General features: G+C 42.5%; 1 protein-coding gene across 5 annotated transcripts in view; it reads right to left on the reverse strand.

The window, feature by feature from the left end:
- The window catches only part of KCNJ16 (potassium inwardly rectifying channel subfamily J member 16), a 365,449-nt gene that overhangs the window by 290,300 nt on the left and 56,158 nt on the right, over window positions 1–18,991 (reverse strand). The window contains exon 1 of one of the 5 annotated variants that reach the window (XM_084862372.1): window positions 1,808–2,014. The exons of the other annotated variants lie outside the window; for them this stretch is intronic. The gene's annotated coding sequence lies outside the window, so the exon portion shown is untranslated. Of the gene's footprint in view, window positions 1–1,807; window positions 2,015–18,991 lie in introns of those variants that run through there. 5 annotated transcript variants of the gene reach the window in all.

Genomic DNA, 18,991 nt, shown 5'->3' on the forward strand with positions numbered 1-18,991 from the left:
CCCTGGCCCTCACTCCCATCTTTACCATATTACCCTCAGGCCAGCCCATCCCACCATATCTTCCCAGACCTCAGCAGCATGGCTGGCCTGCTGGGAATGGGCTCTGCAGAGGGGCCAGGCCGAGGCAGGGGGCGGCGGTGGGGGGCGGGGAGCCGGGGGTGGAATGTGAGTTCTGGAAGCTGCCAGCTGAATACCACTGATCAGAAAACCTCACCAGGAGCAGGTTGGGACTGGTATACACTGCCTCTGACATCGCAATGGTATTCCACCTTCCGCAGTACAAAACTACATCTGCGCTGTATTTGCACAAACCTGAGGACAAGAGGCATGTTTCTTGGAGTTGAGTGAGCCGAGATCTGATTCTGGGCTCAGCTATTATATCAGTTTCCTCTTTTCTGAAACAGCTAATAGCCATCTTTTTCACTTAGTTTGTTCCCCCCAGGCTCCGGCTGCCCAGTGGGATGAGATGAAAGAATGCCGAAGAGGTGGAGATTGCGAAAGGCTTCCTAAAGGGGGCAGAGAGGTGAGGAGACTTGCGAAGGTCACTCTGCACTGAGTAAGGCACCAGTTTGGGCTCTGCCTTCAGGGCGAGGGGCTTTCTGAACCTCTGGCAGCAATGCCCCCAGCTCCTTCTGAACTCTCAGAGTGATTTCACGGCTCTTAGCAGGGAATGGGTTTTATATAGAAAAGCTTAGAGTTTTATAGATAAGACATGCTTTTGGCTAAACCCCAGGCCACATCCAAGCAGCCCAGAGCTTCTGTCCGAGTGGACAGCCTACAGCAACTCAACCTCCGCTGCCCGCACTTGCGCAGCCATTTCACCACAGGCGCAGCACAGCTTTTAAAACACACAGGTACCTGACTCTTTAGGTACCTCTGTCCCCTATGATTGTCAAGTGAAAAAAAAGGATAACAGCCAACACAATAGCCATCTGGGTGAATGAATCAAAATTATACCTTTTTTTGGTCAGATCAACAAGACATATACTTTTTGGTGTGCCGCAGATTTTTAGTAATTTGTTTAACCAGTCTGTCTGCCCACGGGATGGAAGAGGTTGGGAATCACTGCACTAGTGGCCTACGAACCTGAAGATGAGGGAAGTGCCGGGAGTCACCTACTCCGTGGCAACAATTCTGAGCCGCAATGGAAGGGCAGCCATGAGGAGAAGGAAAATGCCAGGAATCAGAAAGCCCGCTGCTTCGATGCTTCTCAGACTTCAGTGTCTGAGCAGCTGACTGTTTATCGAAGTGACCTGTCAGCAGGTGGGTTTCTTTTTTCTTTCTAATGAGTCATTGCAGCATGGCTGTCTATTTTTAGTGGTAAAGACGCAATTAATTACAGACCAACGACAGCATGTTGTACCCAGTTTCAGATTCTCAGTGCCACTCTGTGGTCCCCGTGGAGCCGAGGAAGAGTGACAGAGACATAAAAAGAGACGGTTGTATGAATGATCATTTCCACAGGAAATTAAAGACGCACCCTTTCCACGTTGTCCCACGTCAATAAGGAAAGCTCGGCTGGCTAAGTCATCATATTTTTAGTCTCTGAATGTTACTTCCCTTGACGGATCTATAAATGGCACAAACACTCTTAATCAGTGTGGTCCAGCGCTCCCCAGAGATGATATGAGACAGAAAGACTATTCCCAGCCACAGGCAGTACGGCAATAAAGCCTGCCTACCGAGCCAAAGGGAGCACCACGCAGGTGCCTCTTAGCAGGCATTCCACCGAAAAGAAGGAGCTTAAGAGAGCAGGTGAGAATGGGCTCAGGCTTGAATAGCTTTGTGACCCACCACATGATCTTACCTTAGTTACGGATAATTAAGTTGAGGTCCAACTCCCATGGCCTTTTCATCTTGTAAGAGCCACCTCAGGGTTCTATCTCTTCTCCCTTGGGCTTTCTCGCAAGCTGTCAGCACCTACCGCCATGGAGATGAGGAAGCCCACAGGAGAATCTCCCGCTGCTTTGCCTTTCCGGGCGCATTCACCACACACAAAGGCCACTGAGTTCTGCTCCGCTCTCGTGAATCAACACTTTCTTTAACGGGTTCCCATGCCTACCCGGAGGGGACAGCCTTGCCAATGGTGGCTCACAAAAAACAAGAACCGAGAAGAAAGAGCCTCCCCACTGCCTGTCTACATCTTTGTCTTTCAATCCTATTCAGTAATAGAAATCTCTCCCAACTCACAAAATGACCAAAAATGGCCCCTACATTTCTCACTATCCCAGAGGGCTGGACTGTCTCTTATGAAGACCTCCAGGTCTTGTACGACTTCTTCCCAGTGTGCCTTTCTTAAATGTAGGCGCTCTATTACAGTCATTCTAAAGATTTTTCTGGGTAAGTACACGCCCTAACTGTGTAATCCTACGCTCAAAGCAAACAAATTCTTGCCCAACATCATTTCATTTGGGTTCCGAGGAAGTGTGTGCCCCTGGAAGACCAGTGATAACCTCAGTGGTGGATCCAAAGACAACGTTTAGATGTTTTTCTGAGAGGCAGGTATTGTTCTGTGCCTTGGTTGTTTGCCTCTTCTGCACTGGGATGAGGGAGAGCCTTGGCTTCTTAGCCAATGCCCAGTATTCACTCACAAGTAAGGTTTGTGATTTGGGTCAAGAGAATGTGGACATGTATAAGAAAGCAAGTAAATGCTGGTGTCACTTACTGAGATGATGGAACTAGGAGAGAAGAGATTTGAAGTGAGGGATTTAATAGCTGAGGTTCTGTTGTGGTAACGGCATATGCTCTCTGACAACCAAATGAAGATGCCAGGTTGATAGCATATTATTCTGGCGTTGAAAGGAGAGAGCCAGAACAGAGGTACCAGATGGGAAGTTATCAGTATATATGTGGTATTTAAAACCGTGGACATGGACGTGGCCACAGCAGAGTGAGAGTAGTTAGAGGGGATGGGTTCCAATGATGAAGCCCTGAGCAACCCAATTTTAGGTTGGGAAGATGAGGAGGATCCAAGAAAGGATCCTGAGGAGAAGAATTGCTTGAAATGGAAGGAAAACCATGATGTGTGGTGTGAAGCGAGGAAAGTGTGACAAGAGAAAGAGTGATCATCGAAGGTCAGGATGAAGACTGAGAACTGCCCACTGGATGTGGCAACGTGATGTCACTGGTGACTGATGAAAGATGTGTCAGTAGTGTTTGGGAGGCAAATGCCTGATTGGACTAGGAACAAGGTGGAACAAGGTGAGCGGAAGTGAACACAATATGCATCCTGTATATTGGGAGCTAGGCTGTCACATGGAGTAGAAAACCATGATGATGGATGGGAAGGGATTTGGGGTTCAAGAGAGATTTACTTTTCATGAAGGGAGCTTTTTATTTTGTATTATTTTCATGTGGGCGATGTTATAATTCATCAGATAAGAGGTAGCTAAGTTATTAACTTTTAATTAAGTAAATGTCCTACAATTACTCTTGTGTGTCATTTCTATTAAAAATAAGTAGTTTAGCCTCACTGGCATGATTGAGAGTCAATCTAAGAACCAAGAAGTCATGGTTGAATTCCCGGTCAGGGCACATGCCTGGGTTGTGGGCTCCATTGCCAGTGTGGGCCATGCAGGCGGCAGCCAATCAATGATTCTACTTCATCGCTGATATTTCTATCACTCTCTCCTTCTACCTACCTCTCTGAAATATATATTTTTAAAAAGTATTTTGGGTACTTTTGAAGAAGGTATCCTGTTTGGTCTCATGGGTTTACTGCAGAATCCACATGATAATCAAAATGATTAATTCCATAAAGAAATATAAAATAGAGAAAAACAGCCTGACTTCTACGTGGCACAATGTAGAAAGTGGGTAATGGACAGAATTGTGTATTGTAACCTGATTTTCCAGAGCCAAGGACAAGTCGTAAGTTGTCTCGTATAGCCTCAGCCACTGCTGACAGTGTGCCTGCAGACAGATCCACACCAACTACAAGTTCCTATAATTCTAATTGGCTGATACAGAATACAGGGGAGTGTCTGCAGTTCTCACTACTAACCAATGAGTTCCTCTTCCACTCCTTATCAAAGTTTCTCCCACTACTTGTATTCTAAAGTTATCTAAAGCAGTGGTCGCCAACTGGCGGTCCACAAATCACAGGTGGTCTGTGAGGTTGGTGGCCGATGATCTAAAGCACACTGGCTTATTTTCTTCTCTTTGGTCAAACTGTGCTAAAGTGGAATAGATTTCAAAATCTGGAACCAGAAATAAATCAGTAGTAAGTTGGTTAGCATATACTTCCTCTCAAATCACTTCATTTTAAAATTGAACAGTGAGAATTAATAAGAATGTCTGTTTGGGTTATTTTCTCTTTCTCTTGATTTTGAATGAGTTGGTTTTCTGGCTGGTTGTTGCACTAACTCCCAAACACACATATTACCAAGCAATGACCCTGTGAGAACTGCCAAAATGTCTGTGCCAGGCACAGTCAGAGGAGGATTCAATTCAAAACGTGAACCCTCAGAAGAGCATTAACACAACAAGAATCCATTGTTTGATGTCCTCTCAAGTTGGCCCTCCGTTTCTGCTTAAGCATTTTCATTGACAAGAAATGCACTGACCCTTCACATGTCTGTTCCTGTTTGATGATGACTCAACTCTACCAACGAGGAAGTCCTTCCTTAAACTCAGATAAAAATATGTCTCCCTGTACCATTCACAAGACTTTCCTGTCCTCATGCTCTCTCTGTGCAGAATGTGTTGTATACTATCCAACAAAGGAAGAGAGAGAGAGAGAGAGAGAGAGAGAGAAAGAATTTTATACTTGCTTCTTGCCTCCTAACCCAGTCTTTACTTCTTTCATTGAAAAATATACAAAGCATCCTATTATTCCTATATGCATATTGATTATTTAATTTGTCCCTTTTGAGAGCGATAAGGACATGGTCAAATGCTAAAATGATGAATCATGAAGGCAACAGGTGCCAACCAAAGCTGCTGAGTTAATAATCAGTTGTGTGCTGTCAAATTGTAAGAGTGGACTCTCGGGGCGGGGGGGGGGGGGGATGATTGGTAGAGTTTTCCAATTTATATGGTGCAAATACTCTATCCATGGCCAATTTCAAGTTACTGAGGGAACTTCTCTGAGGTTGGAGTTGGTAAGAGGTGTGCACAGTTGGCTCTTGTGAGCTGATACAAGTCTGTTCCAGCACAGCCCTGTGTGATGAGCCATGGTAGGGTTTGCTCTACGTCCTAATGTGCTGGTTGTTCTCTGAATATCTTTTTATGCATCCAGCCCAGAATCAGTCTCAACTCCACTTAAAATTCAACTGCAAATGTCCAATTCCATCAAAACTTGACTTCAAACTATCTATAAATGTGTGTGTTTGGGGAGCATACAGAGAAAGCCTCTAGCTTCTAATATTTGGATCAGAAAAAAATTGCCTTGTAGTTGATACATTAGAGTACATGCTCATTAAATTATATATATATCACTACACCTCATTAAAGTTGTCATTTGTTTAACGGAATGGAAAAGAAATGGGCTTAAAGAGGGATACTGCAAAAAATGATTTAGAGTTTTGAATATTTCCATATAATTCAGTAAACATTTATTAAGTCCTTATGATGCATTAAGGAAACTTTAAACATTCCACTTAAAACTCTACTAGTAAATAGACTTGTTTTTATGTTTAGCCTTTTTAACTCCCATTTGTTACAAACCATGGATGTGTTTGTTTTTGGTCTTCCGTGAATCCATTCTGCAGTAGTTACTAGTGAGTCACATTTCCCAAGGCTATAATTTATGCATATATCCTATTCATACTGAATGCAACTGTTTAAGATAAACCATGTTAGCACTGAATCAGCATTAGCAGGAAAAACAAAATGCTTATTTGGCTGGATCGTGGGATATGGGACGGTGAGACGTATGATATGGGTAAGGTGGAGCAGTTAGCAGCATCTGATAAGCCAGGTTAAAGAATTTTGATTATTTTAAGGGGGGATGAAAGGGCTTCAACCAAAGGAGGAAGACAATCTGATTAGCATTCAAGAGAATGCATTCTGGCAGTGGTGGTGAGAATGGATTGGACAGGCAACAGATGGGGTGGGCAAGGCAGTAAGGAAGATAGTGTAATCTAGAGGAATGAAGCACAGGGAACACACTCAAGAGATACTTGGAAGTCTGTATCCAGGATCATCAGAAATCCATTGGAGAAGGAAGGGTGAGGAAGAGACCAGGATGGGCTATTTACAAGAGTGGAGGGATGAAGAACAGTCAGGTTAATTCCAAAAGCCGGTACAACTGCAGTCAGTCTTCGGATTGGGTGGCAAGAAGTTGCTGATTTAATTTCCCTGTTAAATAATGGGATGGTGAGCAGAAGAGACAGGAATAGCGATTTCAAGGGAATGGAAAACATCTGAAATAGTCACTGTCGGGAAGTTGAAGAGCACGTCATGTGGGGCTGCGTTGAGGGTCTATTCTTAGTAACATTTCTTAAGAATCTAATTTAATGTGTGTCTTCTGAGAAAGTGTCCCAGGCGCTCCTGAGAGGTCTTCCCACTTCCCTCTAATGACCGGTCCCTCTAATTCCTAATGAAGCTCACCCAACGGAACACTTTCTGAATGAAGAATTTTAACAAGGTAGCTTGTGCCGTTCTTGGTTTCCAGGTCAACCACTAACTGGCTTTTTTTGTGACAAAAGAACAGTGAAATTCCCACAAAGTATCTGTTGGGAAAACATTTGCTAGAGATACACCTCCCCATCCAAACACATCCCTGACATCAGGGAGGAGACAGAGCTCCCGGGCAAAACAATCGCCGCTGTCCTGGGGTGGAACTCCGAAATTCAGTCAAGGAACAAACCCCAGTGAGGTCATGTCTCGTTTGGGATTAAAAGGCTAACTCTGATTCTGGGATCATATGAAGAAAAATGCACATAAAATGCCCAGGAATTTTCCCTTTGTTTGATTCGGAAATTAAACTTGCACACGTCATGTCTACAAAATGAGCATTTCACCAGGTCAGATGTTTTCTTGACTAGTCTAGGATGCAAAAGAGAGTAGAGGACATGCTGCCTTCTTCGGCTGGCTGGGCCCTGGGCCTTCCTGAACCTTTGGAATTATGTATTCATACATGCAGATTTGTCTCCACTCTGCAAAATAAAGTCAATATCCAAAAACCTTAGTCAAGTTACTTGGTGTAGCCTGCTCAGTCACAAGAGGCCATTGAGGTTACAAGCTATTCCACCTGCCTGATACCAAGTCATCCTGACTCTGAGAGGAGTGCTTTTCAGTTCAGCAGGTGTGCAGCTGAATCATTCAGACAATCCTTTCATTCTCCATACGATGTAATGCATGTGTTGTCTTATGGCAAAGCTTGTCTGACACCTCATAGAATCTGAGAAACGTCAAAGGAACCTTGGCCTGAGTTTGAACCAGACCTAACTGTTTCTGGCTTTCAAAATGATGGCACTGCATTTACTATCCAGTGGCCCTCAATGTTTTCTAAAGTTGGGCAGGTTTATTTTGCCATTTAATGATTTCTACATGGAAATTGAAATAAATGTAGAAATCAACAAAGACCACCCAAAGGAGAACAAGGAAGGGCTGTCCTTCAGCTTTTGCTATAAAGAGGGAGCCAGCCATCATCAATGTTTAGCAGAGACTCGGAGGGAGGCAGAGAGGGAGAAAGCATCACAGTGCCAAGGGGAAGGTGGTAGGTCTGCTCTCATCAGTGGCTGTTGGGCACGAGAAGCTGGCATCAAATTAACTAGAAGCTGGCACCTATTTGTTGGGTTTGGAAAAGCATAGTTTGCTTTCCTCACTGGTGCTAATTCTGAAGCAGGAACAAACAATGAGAAGAGTTTGAAGCTAATGACCAAGTCTTGACTGTTTGGGGCCCATTGTTGAAAAGGCTGTGATTTGTCTTCTGGGCCATTGCTATAGAGGCTATGGCTCAGAGCTATATGGTCACAGTCGGGGTGGGGAACTTTTTTTCTACCAAGGGCCATTTGGATACTTATAACATCATTCTTGGGCCACACAAAATGATCAACTTAAAAATTAGCCTGCTACATTTGGTCAAACATTTAATTAGCTCATCCCTAATGGCTTGGCAGGGCCAGACAAAATGATTTTGCAGGCCTTATCCAGACCTTGGGTTGGAAGTTCCCCACCCCTGTCATAGATGGGCTTGGTCACTGTTGGTTTGTATATTCAGCCTCTCAACAAAAATAATACAACATGCTGGTGACATGTGGGACAGCAACCATACACAAACACACCTGTTGTACCTACAGCCTCCACACCAATACTTACAAATTGAACTATTTGTGAATAAACCCCTCCCCCTGATTTATTATTCAGATTCTTCCGTGGTGTGAGTAAAAAATGCGTTTAATCAAGCATTTGTTTTCTGTTGTTTTTTTTCCAGGGAAACTTGGTTTTCTTAGAAACCTAATTATCTATTAGCCAATATATCACAGCTGGATTGATACCACTGTAGTTGAGTCTTTCTGATCTTAATGAAAACTGTTGTAAGAAATTCTCAATGATCTTGGTTACTCCATGGAGAAACTGCATGGCACTGCAGTAGAGAATCTTGAAAACAATAGGCCCTACCATCTCTCAGGACTGGTAAATAGCAAGTTAAGTGCATCCTGTTCTTGGAAACATGGCATTTTGCCCACTTTTCATTTACTTCCAAGTGTGACTGTTTTAAGAGTCCAAAATTATTTTTAAACTTAGGGGTGATAGCGCATTATGAATTTCATCTTGGTCGAATCTACCAATTCAAATCTGTCTGAGTCACAAAAAGTGAGGTAAATGTATTTTACCATCTCCCTCCACCTTTTCTGTTGGCTGTGTTTCTCTGGCTTATTACCCCCTTGGCTAATAAAGTGCCCTGGATGGATGTGGTCATTTCCACATTTCGCCAGCCCTTCCTTTCAACCTAGATGGTGCCTGTGTTATCACTAGTTGCTAGAAACACAAGTTCACAAAGGCAACACTGACTACTCAATAGTCTTTTCACCTTGGAGATGTTTTCGTTCACAGGTAGATTCATTTGATATTCCCACCTTTCCACCCTTCCCAAATACAGTGCTATCGAGGCCATGAAAGTAAGGGCTGAAAGACAGCCTTGGCTGAAACTGTTGACTCAGTTCTTCCATGCAGACACCACAGGAAGGTTACTATTATTTTCACTTTGATTTTTATTTATTTTATTTTTTTTTACAAAGCCTTAAGTAAATGCAAATGTTGATATTGTGATTTCTCTTTAGGCTAGGAAGTCTGGAAAATACAGTGGAAGCTCAGCTGTCTGGGGCACAAGAGAAGTTATAGGAGAAAATCTGAGTCATGAGCTGTTGAGTCAATACCCGAATCTCTATTTTCTCCATGTTTATAGGATACCTATTTCTGAAAATACTTCATGGTTTTCACCTTTCCTCAACCCACAGGGTACGGTTCCTTTTCTTTGACCCTTTTGTTTGGACCGTCCCTTCCTCGTTGTGAAATACACCCTTCCGTTTTGTTTTTGTCTGCTTTAGTGTTGCCTGCTTACTGAGAGCTCATTGAATGCCAATACTTATGGCAAATTACACAAGAACAAGTCTGGTCATGCTGCTTCAAAAGGATGAAAGATTCAAAGCAACAAGCAGAAAAATAAATGTTTCAATTGATTTTTACCATTTTATAATGGCCAAGTGAAGGCACAATAATAGAGGAATTATCAAGGAAAGGGAAGTTATTTTTCATGTCATTGTGTTTCTCCATTCTTTTCTAAGAAAAGTATGGAGTCTCATCTCATTGCCATTATCATCTGTTATGAATTTAACTGTGTCCTTCCCAGAAGATATTTTGAAGCCCTAATCTCTGATACCCATGAATGCAATCTTATTTAGAAATAGGTTCTTGGCAGATGTATTTGAGTTAAGATGAGGTCATTAGGGTAGGTCTTAATCCAATATGACTGGTGTACTGATAAGAAAGAACTCTTACACACATACACACAAGAAAGAAGGCCATATGAAGATGGAGACAGAGATGAGAGTGATGAGGCCACAAGCCAAGGGACACCTGGGGCCACCAGAAACTGGAAGAGGCTTTGGAGGGAAGGTGGTCTTGATTTCAGACTTCAGCCTCTGGAACTGTTGTTTTAAGCCACCTTCGTATGGGCAGCCACAGGAAACAAATACCAACATCCATATTTGCCTTTGAAAGGTTATTTTACTTTTTTTAGAACTTTCTTCTATCTATTCCTTTGTCTTTGAGGCATCTTTTATGCCTTTCAACTTTTGCAAATTTATGGACTAGCAAGCAGATCAATTTTTTCCAACTATGAAACTAGCTGCCTAACAATAGTCAGGTTCTGAATTTGTTTTCTCAAAATTCCATTCTCGGTGCTAAGCTTACCTCTAGCTTGTAACATATCACATTATTGACTGGTGGTGAAAATATTTAAAAGTTGCTCTTCAACTTTACATGGTAGCTACAGATCACTAGATATATATTTCTGGGGAGTCAATAACAGTTTATTCTATAAACTAGAGGCCTGGTGCATGAAAATCATGCATGGGGGGGGGATCCCCTCAGCCTATCCTGCACCCTCTCTAACCTGGTACCCCTTGAGAGATGTCTGACTGCCAGTTTAGGCCCAATTCCAGTGATTGGGCCTAAACCAGCAGTTGGACATCCCTCTCACAATCCTGAACCACTGGCTCCTAATCACTCACCTGCCTGCCTGCCAGGTTGCCCCTAACTGTCCCCCCTGCCAGCCTGATCACCCCTAACTGCCCCCTGCTGCCAACCAGGTCACCCCCAACTGCCCCTTCCCTGCCAACCTGGCTGCTCCTAACTGCCCCCCTCTGCTGGCCTGGTTGCCCCTAACTGTCCCCCCCCTACTGACCTGGTCATTCCTAACTGTCCCCCCTGCCAGCCTGGTCGCCAACAACTGCCCCCCTGATGGCCTGGTTGCCCACAACTCTCCCAACACACACACTGGTCTGGTTGCCCAACACAAGCTGCTGTTCAGTCATTTGGTCATCCCTCACTAACCCCCTTGCTGGCCTGGTCACCCCACAAAGCCTGCTTGTTCAGTTGTTTGGTCATCTCTCACTAAATCCCCTTGCAGGCAGCTATCTTGTGAGGGTATGAGAATCAATTTGCATATTACCTCTTTATTATATAGGACTTTGAATATAAGCTAAAGGGGGCAAGCACATATTTAGAAGATACTGCTTAAAGTTATTTTGATTCTATATGGAAACTGAGACTCATAAAATAGTAAAGACTAAATTTAAAAAATTAAAAGCCTAATATGGTTCATTTAAATGTGCCTTTAAATAGATATTTTGGGATTGTTATTTAGGGTACAGATCCAATTTTAGATTTGTTATCTTGGCCTAAGAATGAGGATCTGCTTAAACAGTGCATGCACCCACCCCTACCTTACCAAGGACATCCCAGTATTCGACATATTGACATTATTGCACTCAAGAGTCAAGTTAAGTGTGACTATTAAATGAGAGGGTAAAATAGAGGAGAAGAGAATCTTCATGGAGTGCATCAGGATGATTGGAGAGTGTAAGCTAAAATCAAGCCAAACCTAAGTGTCTCATAAAGGTCCACCTGGACAATAGCAGGAACCTGAAGACCCACCTAGGCCGCAGCAGAAAACTAGACCCGCAGCCAATAGATGAGATGAAATGAGGCCATCAGAAGGGGAAAATGAGCATGCTAAGTGCCCCCCTGTGAACTGGCAACTCAAGTCTGTAAGTAGGGCTACGTGGTTAAATTAGGTCCCTAATTCAGCCTGGAAGAGACCCTGGGAAAAGAAAGCGCTTCCACTGACCTCAATTATCCAAATCATGTGTGCCATTTCATCCAGCCAGAGCCTAACAAAGATGGTCTGTTCTCAACAAGCTGAAGGTTTCTGAGAAGATACAGTGTTTTTAGGTAGACTTTCCCCCTTATCGCAGAGCTTTGAAACCTGAATTTTCATTCAAGGGAAAAACAAAAAGGCCCCGGACAATGTCCCCATTCAATGATAAAATCACCGCCACCGGCCTTTCTCCCACTGACCCTTTGGACAGAAGCAGAAGCAGCAGGTTCTGCCTAGATCGAGTTGCCCTGTTTAACCAGCACAAATATTTCTGCAGGAAGATAAGTCAGTGATTAATTCGGAGGCGGAGCCTAAGACAATAAATGCTGGAGCCAATGACTGCACAGCTCTCCGGAGGTCCAAGGAGACAGCTGAGCTGGACCGAGGTGGAAGCCACCGGTTCCCACCAGTCAAGATCTTCCCTAGCAGCAACGCGCCAGGGCCAGGCCGGAGTTAGGAGTGCCAGGCTGTCAGATTCTGCCTTCATCTTGAGGGGGGTAACACAAGATTCTCAGCAGAGCCCCGTGTTCTCTGTAAACACTGGAGTAGCCAGCTCTTAATTGTTTTATGTGCAGATTGATCTGGTAAACAGAGATATGGGAACCTTTTGAAAACATGCAACACATGAGGTTGCAAGTCTAGTTTATGGCTAAATATTTCCCTCTCTTCCTAGCAAGTTGAGGTGATTTATTAGCGTGCCCTCTGGTTACAAATAAACGCAAGGATGGAAACCCTGCAGTTTTATACTTCAGTACCATAAGGGACTTTTTCTTTTTTTCTTTTTTCAGTCTCTCCAGAATCAGGAATCCCACCTTTGGGAACGACTGAAATAAACAAATAGAAAACATGGCTTTGGCTGGTTGTTTCTCTTGAAACTTCTGGAACCCGGGGACACTGAGTTTATTGAAATCGGGCATAACTCTGCTCTCTTTTTTGGTAGTTAAAATTCATGTACAGATTATGCAAGAATCTGAATTCAATGTAGAAGCAAAAATTTAGGTGTCTAACTGATGTAGCTTAAAGACCCTAATTCTTGTTACAAAACACCTCTACCCTCCCTAACAAAAAACAAAACAAAACAAAACAAAAAGGCAAATAAATGAAGAGAAAGCACATAGTAGGTATATACCAAGTAGGTCCAGGAAGAGGACAAACAGGGAATGAGAAGCAGAAATTGCCATGATTTGCTTGTTTATATCCGTGTCCTCCACAAAACTACCTAAGAGTGGCTTTCATATGTTTTGGTGAACACAGGTTGGAAATTTTTTCAATCAGTTTTTAAATGGAATTCACCAAATTTTAAAGCCGAGGACTTTTAAGTTATTGAGCTGTATTTACATAAACAATTTAAACTCTGGAACTAAAATTGGCCATTGGGCAAAGCTGTTGTGAGCCAGCTGCCATGATCCCAGGAACAAATAAAATGGGTGACACAGACAGAGGTCATGCCCCTCCTTGATTCCTTACAAGTTCCTGGGTGGAGAAAAGTCACCAGGCTCCATTTAATTTCTTTCCCATGGCAGCCACTAACAACTATGAGAACAGCCAAAGTTTGCCATCCAGTTCGCCCCTTAGTTAGAAACAGTCACCTCTTCCGCCATTTAGAAGTAGCACTGCATCCAAGGAAGACAATCACTTTGTTTCTGTTCTCTGAGGATCCAATTTATTGGATGAGTTGGAAAGAACCTTTGCAATAAAGTTCAGTCCCCTGGGAGCGTCAGCATTTCCATCTCTAAGGTGCCGGCTTACTTTGTGTCAGTTGTTTCACACTCATTGACCCAAACCCAGTCCTCATAAGAGCTCTGTGTCATTGACCCGGATGAAGGGAAAACAGGACGTCTACAGCGGGCAATGCCTTGGGCCTCGGCCGCTGGTTTTCAAGCCCTCGCGCTGATCAGAATCCCCTGGAGGGCTTGTGAGACACAGACGGGCTGGGCTCCATGCCCAGAGCTGTCACGCAGTAGGTCGGAGGTGGAGCTGGAGCATTCACACCGTTTACAAGCTCCTGTTGTTTCTGATGATTCCAGTCCTGGGCCACACTTGAAGGACCACTAGCCTAAGTCCACAAGTCCTAGTGGCCAAGCCTAGAGTAAAACCCAGGTCTGTCTGATAAGAAAGCACACACGAGGCCACACTGCGGGGCCACCTGTTATCCTCTTAAGATTTCTCCACTGCAGACATGGAAGAAGGGAAGAGGCACGGAGGTAGCTGCATGGCATGGAAAGGGGGACAAATCTGGAGTGGGAGGCCCCTCTCTGCCATGTACCAGCATGGCACTTAACTGACCAGATCGTCTGTATTTTCATCGCGATAATAAGCATTCTCCTGCTGTTCCTCGCACTCCTCTTACTGAGTCCTTTGAAGATGAAAGGTGACAACTGCTGTGAAAGAATTCTCTAGGCCTTGAGGTGCTGCCACAAATGCTGTGTGTTCTTTTTATTAGGAATCAGGTAGAAAGAAGAGTCAAGATGAACAAAACAACAAAAACAAAAATATGTCCGAGAACGATCTGGTCTTTAGCTTAAGAGCCGCAACTGCGTAAAAGGAAATGCCGGACACAAGAAAGAAGTTTATGAGGGCCTCAGAGACCTGTCATCTCAGAGATACACTAAGAGTTTCAAAGGGGGGCGGGGAGGACACTAACATATATTTTCCAATAGCTTTTTTCCTTTTTCAAGTTAAAAAGTAAACATCCCGGTTCTTTCTTCAAGAGACATTCTTTGGGTGAATACTGAAAAATGATTAGTCAAGAGTTACTTTGATCTAATTACTTTTGAGTAGTTAAAATAGTTAAAAACTTGGTTAGTAAAAGAAATAAAAACTAAGATTTCTTTCTCCATAAAAATTTCAAATACTGGCATTAATCAAGCAGTAATTTCTCACTGACAAAGTTAATATTCAATGGCACAGAGAAAAGGGGTCATTTAAATATTGGATTAATTAAGAAGAGGCTTTTTACTAACCTAAGAAATCTGCCAAGGACCCCTGGGCTCCACTTGTGTCTATCAATGGCTTACTTGGTATTAGGTCAATACTTGGCGTTCAAGTCCACAGACGTCAATATGTGACTGGGACTGTAAAGAGTGGTGGCACGTTCCCCATCAGTGACATGTTACTTTCCTTAGATTGAATATTGCACTTGCTCAGTGAAGTGAGATTTGTATTGATTTATCTTTCTCAAGTTCCTCTTGTGTTTACGAACTTTTGATAAAAATGGCAAACCTCTGAGCTCTGCCCCTCAAATCCAGCACATAAATCTTTCCTTCTGTTTCAGATTTGCTTGGATCTATTCTTTAAATGCCTTGATAAAGAAAGTACAATGTAATGCTTGGCGTGCAAAATAGACTACTACAAACACATCAATAATCCGATTTCAGAGAGCAGGGTCCAGCTGGTTTGATTCTATCTCATCTTTTCAATGCCTGAGCATTTCTCTGCCTTTCACTTGGATTCTTGGCCATGGCTGTATAATTCAAATTATGTGGTAATATAATTTAGGATCCCTGCTAATCAAACAGATATGAATTTATGGGCAATTACAGTTCTTCAGGACATAGATTAGTGGTTAAAGACACATATTGTACAGAAAGGCTGCCTGGTCCAAAATCAGCTATTTTTTTTTTTTTTTTAGCTGTGTGACCTTGGGAATATTATATGGCCTCTCTGGGCCAATTTCCTCTTCTGTAAAAATAAATTGCATCATGGAGGTAAAGAATTGATATTTGTAAAGCACTAAGAATTATGTATAGTATGTAGTTAGCACCCTGTGATTGTTAAATAATTACAAATAGGTAAATTGAAAATAATTCTGCTGTGAAATGATATTGTCATTGGTAGATGACTGTTTTCACAAGTGTCTCCATATACTCTCATATCAATGGAAAATCAACAAAAGTACCCTCTTTTCATGACTATGGTACAAGACAGCTAAGATGTGGAAACAAACCCTTCAAAGAAATGATAAGGACACTTAGCATTCTGACACTATCTTCATCATGTGGAGAAAATGTGAAGTCTTTGAAATAATACCAAATCTATCCTGTTATACAGCATCAAAGGAAGAGAAACATAATCTATAAAGACACAGTAAGGAAAATATATGTAAGGTGATGTGGATACAAAAGTGGTTTTCATAACAGTTTTGGCATAATATTTTGAGGCTATATTTTTAGGCTTTTTAGAGTGGATGAGGAATTTTGATACCATTTTTAATGTATCTCTTATTTTCCCCAGCTTAATGTATCTCTTATTTTCCCCAGAGCAAGTTACCCTTCAGCAGGACAAACGTGGTCTCTGGAAGAAGAGCTGGTGACAAATTCGCAGGCACAATCCCATGAATGGACAGATCTGGGTTAGTGTGGGGATCTGGTTGCTATCCATTCAGCACCACCACTCTCCCAAATGATGAGACAAAGACCAAGGCATCTCAGGGAATCCAAACTTATGAAAATATCTAGAATGAATCTATTTCCTAGTGGTTATGTTTAAAAAGAGGTAATCTAATGTCAAACACAAAGATGAGACTCTGGAAACCATTACAACCTGAACACATCTGAAGCTTGTTCGTGTATATTAATCTCACTTCATGCTTGTGAAAGTGGCAATGCAGTTCTATTGCAACACATACCAAGATGAATTTAGACTCTCCCACCACACAATTAGCTATTTGGAGGCAGGAACTACGTCTTAATCATCTGTTCCATTTTGAATGGCAGGGGTCAGAGGTGGTAGATTTGGATGGTATTATTTTAGCTGAACTAGGACTATATGTCCCAGAATTCTATTCCCTCCATAGTTCCAGGTTAGCCTGGGCCAGGGAGGAATTTTGCATAACACAAGGTAAAAGTCAATCAATAGTCACATTCTTTTTACATCAGAAGGGCAGTGAAGGGCAAGAGCAGAATGGCAGCTCACCCAGGTTGTCACTGACCTGCGGGCTCACATTGCTGGCACAGGGCAGAGTTGAGCCACAGCCCCAAACATACTAGGGTCTTTCTGAATCAGACAGGCATCTCTTCTTCCCTGAAGCTAGGCACAAGTGTGGCTCCCACTGTAAGAATCCCCCCAATTCCCCTGGCATAGCTGGTTTTTCTGCTCATGTCCTCCTTTGCCAGGTGTTAACTTTCCCAACGGCAAGGAACTGATGGATTGATCTTGCATATCTAGTGCCCAAGGAATGAGTATCTTACATCCACTTAGAAGAAAGGACCTACCATTTGTTCAGTCTCCGGAACCCAAGTGTAACAGATGACAATATTCTGTTAGCTGGACATCAATGGGGTTACTGAGGCCTATTATTTCCATGCCTAAAATAACCAGGTCTGCTATATGGTAATAATGGCACAGTGATTCTCATGGTATTGCTTTGTGTCTAATTAATACAGTCCCTTATTTTCCACACAGTAGGAAGCATGGTGACTCTAAACAGCTAATGTCTACAGGCCATAATTTGGGACTTCTCCTTCTCACCTCCTGGCCCTGCTCATTCTATATCTCTATCGTACAGGCTGCTCCAACAGACCACAAACTTCATGCACAACTGGAGAAACGCCATCCACTCTTTATGCCATTAAGGCACAATTGTGCAGAAGCACAGAAAAATTTATTTAGGAAAATGAACACAAAAAAATATTCTTCCTAGGGCAAGGTAACATAAAGGAATACTGTCCTGATAGTTATCGCACCGAATTCTTGTGAGGACAAAGCACAGCATATGTTGTTTCTGTTTGGTTTTGTCTGGTTCTGTTCATTTGTGATTTTGCTTTGAGCAGTTTTTTTTCTCTTAATGTTTCTTTAGCTTTTCAACTCCTTGGGCTAATGGTGTAATCTTATCTTCTGCTCAATATTGTTATCTAATACAGTTCAATCAGACTTTAGTCATAAGGGAATGAAACTACCTCCTTTTCCCACAAAGCCTAAATTTACACATGGGTAGCTCCTAAGCCGTAGATAATTTGCTCATGTTAGCCACAAACCATTCTCCTTGAACCACAAATGGGTTCAATTCTGACCCTAACAAGAGGCAAGTAAACATGCAAAAGGATGTACAGTTCACAGTCTCTGATATTCTGGCACCTTATCAGGTGATAATTGCATGTCCAGGGAAGGATTTTACGGTGCCATCTATAAATAGAATTCACTAGCATGTCAGTCATGAAAACACTAAAGGATGGTGGAGCATGCTGTTAGGTGAGTGCTCATTGGTGAGACCTAGTAAGCTCTTGCTTGGCTGAGTCAGTGTTCTTCTGGCTTCTATACAGGAGAACCTTGAACCAGAAATCTAGTGAACAATTTCTGTGGCCAAGCCATTATGGCAGGTGCCTTGTTTTTGAAGTTACTTTGGCATTATTTTCCCAAAGTAGAGACAGAATGTTCTGAATTACCCACGGTTTGGAACAGCCTCACATGTGATGAGAACAGTATTGAGTTGTGAAAAGATTGGCTGCATTTGTGGGTGAGTGGATATTTTTCTGGCGCACAGCCAACTAACTAATCAAGCAGTAACCTAATCCAAGAATTTAGTCTCACCAACATCATCCTTTAGTAGAGCTTCGCAAATTTTTCCATTAAAAAACACATTTGAGAAAACAGAAGGGACAAAGAATATAACACAAAGGACTGGATCCCAAGTTAGGATTTTCCTTTACAATGTATGCTAATTTTGAATTCTGATAGATAGACCAGAATAACTCCATTAGAAAAATAATTACTTAATTGCTTATCAGTTAAATTATTTTATTCCTCTTATTCTCCATCCAAATGGAGAATAATGAATGTTTCTAAAAGGCACACCATGGTCATCTCATTATTCTCTTAGCTTCTTGCAAGTTGCTGCTACTGTGAACATGATTATTTAAAGGCAAGACTCATACACATAAAAAATAAACTCCATAAAAATACACAAGAGAATACATAAGAGCCTGACTATGCGGGAGTGGGGGTGAGGTTCATGGAAAAGGAGACAATGTTCTTAGAAGGCTGGACTGTGGGAGTCTTATAGTCACCTGTTCTTTGCCTCAATGAAACCACTTTCCTTTTGATCAAATTGCACTTGGAATGCAGACAACACTGAGTGTGGATCTTAGACTAAAAAAGTTCCATGACTTTCCCAAGATTACACAGCCAGAAAGTGGAAAATCTAAGCTTCCTCTATAAAATGAA

Source organism: Pipistrellus hanaki (assembly GCF_964339955.1).
Source record: "Pipistrellus hanaki genome assembly, chromosome: 16".
NCBI classification, from domain to species: Eukaryota; Metazoa; Chordata; class Mammalia; order Chiroptera; family Vespertilionidae; genus Pipistrellus; species Pipistrellus hanaki.